Source organism: Entelurus aequoreus, linkage group LG06, assembly GCF_033978785.1.
Source record: "Entelurus aequoreus isolate RoL-2023_Sb linkage group LG06, RoL_Eaeq_v1.1, whole genome shotgun sequence".
Classification (NCBI taxonomy): domain Eukaryota; kingdom Metazoa; phylum Chordata; class Actinopteri; order Syngnathiformes; family Syngnathidae; genus Entelurus; species Entelurus aequoreus.
In genome coordinates this window covers 13,079,461-13,086,869 of record NC_084736.1, presented here as the reverse complement: position 1 = coordinate 13,086,869, position 7,409 = coordinate 13,079,461, and positions in this window count along the sequence as shown.

Below are 7,409 nucleotides of genomic sequence, written 5' to 3'. Positions count from 1 at the left end.
GCCCGTGGCTGCCCCACGCCGCCAAGTGCCACCCGTGGCTGCCCCACGCCAAGACCAAAGCCAAGACCAAGACCCGCCAAGTGACCAAGACCAAGAACCGCCAAGTGACCAAGACCCGCCAAGTGACCAAGACCAAGACCCGCCAAGTGACCAAGAACCGCCAAGTGACCAAGAACCGCCAAGTGACCAAGACCAAGAACCGCCAAGTGACCAAGACCAAGACCCGCCAAGTGACCAAGACCAAGACCCGCCAAGTGACCAAGACCAAGACCCGCCAAGTGACCAAGACCAAGACCCGCCAAGTGACCAAGACCAAGACCCGCCAAGTGACCAAGACCAAGACCCGCCAAGTGACCAAGAACCGCCAAGTGACCAAGACCAAGACCCGCCAAGTGACCAAGACCAAGACCCGCCAAGTGACCAAGACCAAGACCAAGTCCAAGCACCGCCACGCCAAGTCCAAGACCAAGACCAACCATGCCAAGTCCAAGACCAAGACCAACCATGCCAAGACCAAGACCATGACCCACGCTGCCAAGACCAAGACCGCCAAGTCCAAGACCAAGTCCAAGACCAAGACCCAGACCCTCGCCAAGACCAAGACCAAGACCCATGCCAAGACCAAGACCCTCGTCAAGACGCGCCACGCCAAGCTTTGCCGCCTGACGCACCACGCCAAGCTTTGCCGCCTGACGCACCACGCCAAGCTTTGCCGCCTGACGCACCACGCCAAGCTTTGCCGCCTGACGCACCACGCCAAGCTTTGCCGCCTGACGCACCACGCCAAGCTTTGCCGCCTGACGCACCACGCCAAGCTTTGCCGCCTGACGCACCACGCCAAGCTTTGCCGCCTGACGCACCACGCCAAGCTTTGCCGCCTGACGCACCACGCCAAGCTTTGCCGCCTGACGCACCACGCCAAGCTTTGCCGCCTGACGCACCACGCCAAGCTTTGCCGCCTGACGCACCACGCCAAGCTTTGCCGCCTGACGCACCACGCCAAGCTTTGCCGCCTGACGCACCACGCCAAGCTTTGCCGCCTGACGCACCACGCCAAGCTTTGCCGCCTGACGCACCACGCCAAGCTTCGCCGCCTGACGCACCACGCCAAGCTTCGCCGCCTGACGCACCACGCCAAGCTTCGCCGCCTGACGCACCACGCCAAGCTTCGCCGCCTGACGCACCAAGCCAAGCTTCGCCGCCTGCCACGACAACGCGCCCACCTCCTCGTCGGCCAAGGATGTGGCCTTTCCATGGGCGTCCGCCACGCCAGGTGCGCCGACCTCCTCGTCTGCCACGAATGTGGCCATTCCCAGGTCGCCCACCTCGTCAGGTTCAGCGGCGGTCTACCCGCCGCCGCCACCTGACTCTGCCCCGGTGGATTCGGGGACACCTGGTCTGGCGACCCACCGCCATGTCCCCCTCCCTCCCTCCCATGACTCTTGATCCTGTTTTTTGTTTTTGGACATCTGGGATCTGTCCGTAAGGGGGGGGTTCTGTCATGTCTGTGTTCATGTTTTTGTTTGGCCATGTGCTGTTTTGTTTTTTGGACACTTCCTTAGTTCCTTGTTTCACTTCCTGGTTTTGTTTGTCACCATAGCAACCATTAGTTTCACCTGTTCCACGTTTGTACTCACACACACCTGTCTCACGTTTTCACATTGTCATGTCACGCACCTGTTCACAGTTAAGTCACGCACCTGTTGTCACTATATAGGCTTTTCTGTTTCTGTTGTTTGTCCTGGCGACATCACCCATTCATGCCATGTCCACAGTTCCTTGTCACGTTAGTTCTTGTTTCATCTCTTGTCACGTAAGTTTTTGTTTGTTTAATGTTCATAGTTCTCCGCCATTGTGCGCGCCTTTTGTTTTTTCCTAGTGAAGTTTTTTTACCTCCGCTGTGAGCGCCTTTTGTTTGTACCCTTTTGTTTGTACTTTGTAGTTTATAGTAATAATTAAACTATGTCTTTACCTGCACGCCACGTCCGTTCCAATTCTTTTGCACCACGGGAGAGCAAACCACGCCATAGACAAAGTCTTGACAAATATTGCCAATTTTTTTGTTGTTCTTGTAAAATAGCGTCATTTTTTTAGTCAAATCACGATTTTTGTCACAAGTAAAATTCTGAATAATATTATAATATTGCCAAAATGTTAAAGTTTTCTTAGAAAATAGTGACTTTTGTCGAGTAAAATGACGACTCTTTCCATAAAATTGCCAAAATGTTTAGCTTTTCTCGTAAAGTTGCGACTGTTATTAAGTACAATTCCAAGTTTTATCATGATATTGCACAAATGTTCAGGTTTTTTTGTAAAATGTTGGACTTGCGTTGAGTAATATGACGACTTTTATTATAATACTGCCAAAATTCTAAGTTTTTCTTGTAAAATTCCAACTCGTTTTTTTCACAAGCTTTTTTATATTTGCATAGTACGTATATATTATTAATTTTGTAAATACACCTCTTTATATATCTAGAAAGGGTGGTCCTAAAGAAGTAGGCATTTTTCGGAGGTCTCAAGAAGGTAAGAAATACAAGAGTGTGTGTGTGTGTGTGTGCGTGTGTTTGTGTGTGTGTGTGTTTTTGTATTTCTACCCTCCTTGAGACATCAAGAAGGAAAAGTACCTTCCATATGAGGAGGTGTGAACAAGTTAGGACATAAATCATGGTCCCAATATGGAAAACCATTGCATCTAACAGAAAATGTCTTATCATGTCTTATGGTGAAATCTATCAAAATTAGGGTGGTCCCAAAAAGGAGGAATTTTTCAAATTGACTGTGTGTCGGTTTTAAAAGTGCTCCCCTTCTGGTCAACATATGAAATAACATGTGTGTGTGTAAGAAATTGAAATGTGCCCCCTTTGGCCAAAATTAATTGAAACATAAAAATAAATATGTATAAAGAGACATACTGTAATAACGAAGTAAACAATGAAGATTAAAAACTAATTACAAACAAAAAATTCAACAACATTTTTTTTTTACTAAAAGCAGTCTTTTTCTCACAATATGTCGACTTTTTTCGTATAAAATTCGGAACAATTTCTCATATTCTTTTCTGTTTCTGTAATATTGCAATATTATTTTGTAATATTATTACTTTTTATGGGTAATTATAACTTTTTAGTGCAAAATGGCGAAATTTGTCATATAAAATTCTGACTTTTATCTTAATATTGCCAATTTTTTGGTTGTTTTTGTAAAATAGCGAAAACATTTTAGTGAAATTATGACTTTTGTCAAAAGTAAAATTCTGAATAATATTACAATATTACCAAAATGTTAAAGTTTTCTTATAAAATAGTGACTTTTGTCGAGTAAAATGACGACTCTTTTCATAAAATTGCAAAAATGTCAAGCTTTTCTTGTAAAATTGCGACTGTTATTGAGTACAATTCCAACTTTTATCATATTATTGCACAAATGTTCAGTTTTTCTTGTAAAATTTGGACTTGCGTTGAGTAAAATTACGACTTTTATTATAATACTGCCAAAAATGTAAGTTTCTTGTGAAATTGTGACCTTTTTCTTGTGAAATTCCAACTCGTTTTTCACAACAAGCTTTTTTTTATTTGCATAGTATGTATATATTATTAATGTAGTAAATACACTTCTATATATATCTAGAAAGGGTGGTCCTAAAGAAGTAGGCATTTTTCGGAGGTCTCAAGAAGGTAAGAAATACAAGAGTGTGCGAGTGTGTGTTTTTGTGTGTATGTGTGCGTGTTCTTGTATTTCTACCCTTCTTGAGACATCAACAAGGAAAAGTAGCTTCCATATGAGGAGGTGTGAACAAGTGATGACATAAATCATGGTCCCAATACGGAAAACCATTGCATCTAATAGAGAATGTCTCATTTGCACCCCTTGTGGTGAAATCTATCAAAATGAGGGTGGTCCCAAAAAGGAGGGATTTTTCAAATTGACCGTGTGTCGGTTTTAAAAGTGCTCCTTCTCTGGTCAACATATGAAATAACAAGTGTGTGTAAGAAATTGAAATGTGCCCCCTTTGGCAAAAATGAATTAAAAAATAGAAATAAATATGTATATAGAGACATACTGTAATAACTTGAAGTAAATAATGAAGATTAAAAACTAATTACAAACAAAAAATTCAACAAACTTTTTTTTTTTACTAAAAGCTGTCTTTTTCTCACTTTTTTCTTATAAAATTGGGAACAATTTCTCACATTGTTTCTGTTTCTGTAATATTGCAATATTTTCTCATAAAATTATTACTATTTTATGTAAAATTATTACTTTTTAATGGCGACATTTGTCACAAAATTCTGACTTTGCTCACAATATTGCCAATTTGTTTTGTTGTTCTTGTAAAATAGTGACATGTTTTGAGTAAAATTATGACTTTTGTCATCATTTTGCCAAGTAAAATTCAGATTATTATTATAATATTGCCAACATTTTAAAGTTTTCTTATAAAATTGTGACTTTTGTCGAGTAAAAATGACGACTCTTTTCATAAAAGTGCCAAAATTTTAAGCCTGTCTTGTAAACAACTTTTATCATAATATTGCACAACTGTTCAGTTTTTCTTGTAAAATTTTGACTTGCGTTGAGTAAAATTACGACTTTTATTATAATACTGCCAAAAAAGTAAGTTTCATGTGAAATTGTGACCGTTTTCTTGTAAAATTTCAACTCGTTTTTCACAAATAAAATAAATATGTATATAGAGACATACTGTAATAACTTAAAGTAAATAATGAAGATTAAAAACTAGTTACAAACAAAAAATTCAACTAAAAATTTTTTTTACTAAAAGCTGTCTCTTTCTCACTTTTTTCTTATAAAATTGGAAACAATTTCTCATATTCTTTCTGTTTCTGTAATATTGCAATATTTTCTCGTAAAATTATAACTTTTTAATGTAAAATTACTACTTTTTAATGGCGACATTTGTCACAAAATTCTGACTTTGGTCACAATATTGCCAATTTTTTTTGTTGTTCTTGTAAAATAGTGACATGTTTTGAGTAAAATTATGAATTTTGACACAAGCAAAATTCTGAATAATATTATAATATTGCCAAAATGTAAAATTGTGACTTTTGTCGAGTAAAATGAGGATTGTTTTCGTAAAATTGCAAAAATTTCAAGCTTTTCTTGTAAAATTGCGACTGTTATTGAGTACAATTCCAACTTTTATCGTAATATTGCACAAATGTTCAGTTTTTCTTGTCAAATTTGGACTTGCGTTGAGTAAAACGACAACTTTTATTATAACACTGCCAACATTCTAAGTTTTTCTTGTGAAATTTGGACCTTTTTTGCGTGAAATTCCAACTTGTTTTTCACAACAAGCTCTTTGTATATTTGCATAGTATCTTTATCATATTAATGTTGTAATACAAATCTTTATATATTTAGAAAGGGTGGTCCTAAAGAGGTAGGCATTTTTCGGAGGTCTCCAGAAGTGTGTGTGTGTGTGTGTGTGTGTGTGTGTGTGTGTGTGTGTGTGTGTGTGTGTGTGTGTGTGTGTGTGTGTGTGTGTGTGTGTGTGTGTGTGTGTGTGTGTGTGTTTTCTTCCTCTGCTGTGCTGAGCTGGTGTTCATGGGTGTACATCCAAGATGAATGAGTGAGTGGTTAGAGGAGGGCTCCAGCTCTGTAGGATCTCTGTAATTTCACTCTGCACGCCGTAATCACTTCCATGTGGGCCTGACAACACAGCAGCAGCTCACGGGGGGGCGCGCGGGGGGATGTTGTGGGGGGGAGGGGGGCTCGCAGCCAAGGTGGGAGTCGAACACGAGGCCTGCTCCTCGACAGACTTCAGTGAGACTTAATGAGACGCGCGAGGGCTGCGCTGTTGTGGCGTATGAGAGTCATGTGCAAATGACGTGGCAGTGCCTCCATAGACATGGCTGACGGCGCCCTTTTGTTCTTTTTTATATACAATACAGAGCTGGCGTTCCATTGCAAAATCCATCAGTATGCGTATAAATAAACTTGTCTCCTGTGTCTTGTTCATTTCCAACATGGACGCATTCCACCCACAGGAAGTAAAGGAAATATGGTGTTGTCCCGTCCTTTTTGCTACTACAAACCCCGTTTCCATATGAGTTGGGAAATGGTGTTGGATGTAAATATAAACGGAATACAATGATTTGCAAATCCTTTTCAACCCATATTCAATTGAATGCACTACAAAGACAACCTATTTGATGTTCAAACTCATAAACGTTTTTTTTTTTTTGCAAATAATAATTAACTTAGAATTTCATGGCTGCAACACGTGCCAAAGTAGTTGGGAAAGGGCATGTTCACCACTGTGTTACATGGCCTTCTGGGTGTTGTTGATAAACGGTTTTCGCCTCGCATAGGAGAGTTTTAACTTGCACTTACAGATGTAGCGACCAACTGTAGTTACTGACAGTGGGTTTCTGAAGGGTTCCTGAGCCCATGTGGTGATATCCTTTACACACTGACGTCGCTTGTTGATGCAGTACAGCCTGAGGGATCGAAGGTCACGGGCTTAGCTGCTCACATGCAGTGATTTCTCCAGATTCTCTGAACCCTTTGATGATATTACGGACCGTAGATGGTGAAATCCCTAAATTCCTTGCAATAGCTGGTTGAGAAAGGGTTTTCTTAAACTGTTCAACAATTTGCTCACGCATTTGTTGACAAAGTGGTGACCCTCACTCCATCCTTGTTTGTGAATGACTGAGCATTTCATGGAATCTACTTTTATACCCAATCATGGCACCCACCTGTTCCCAATTTGCCTGCTCACCCGTGGGATGTTCCAAATAAGTGTTTGATGAGCGTTCCTAAACTTTATCAGTATTTATTGCCACATTTCCCAACTTCTTTGTCACGTGTTGCTGGCATCAAATTCTAAAGTTAATGATTATTTCCAACAGAAAAAAAATGTTTATCAGTTTGAACATCAAATATGTTGTCTTTGTAGCATATTCAACTGAATATGGGTTGAAAATGATTTGCAAATCATTTTATTCCGTTTATATTTACATCTAACACAATTTCCCAACTCATATGGAAACGGGGTTTGTAATATAGCTAAAGGAAGTAAAGAAAATATTGGGTTGTACCATTCTTTTTTGTTATTACAATACAGTGTATACATTACAGAGCAATGATTATTATTATTGGATTAATTTCAAACATTGAAATATTGAAACATTGAAACATTTTTCCTCTTCAGCATTGTAATAAATCATAAACAATACAGAGCAATGATTCTGTGACAAAATCAGACAGTATGTTGAGAAATAATCATGTCTCTAGTGCTGTTTGTTTAGTTTTTTTTTAACACATTTCCAACATGGACACAAAGTGCCCCGCCCCCATTGCAGCTATACACGCTCTGTAATATTTTATAATAAATACAGAGCAATGATTCTATCAAAAATCAGTGGAGACTCGGG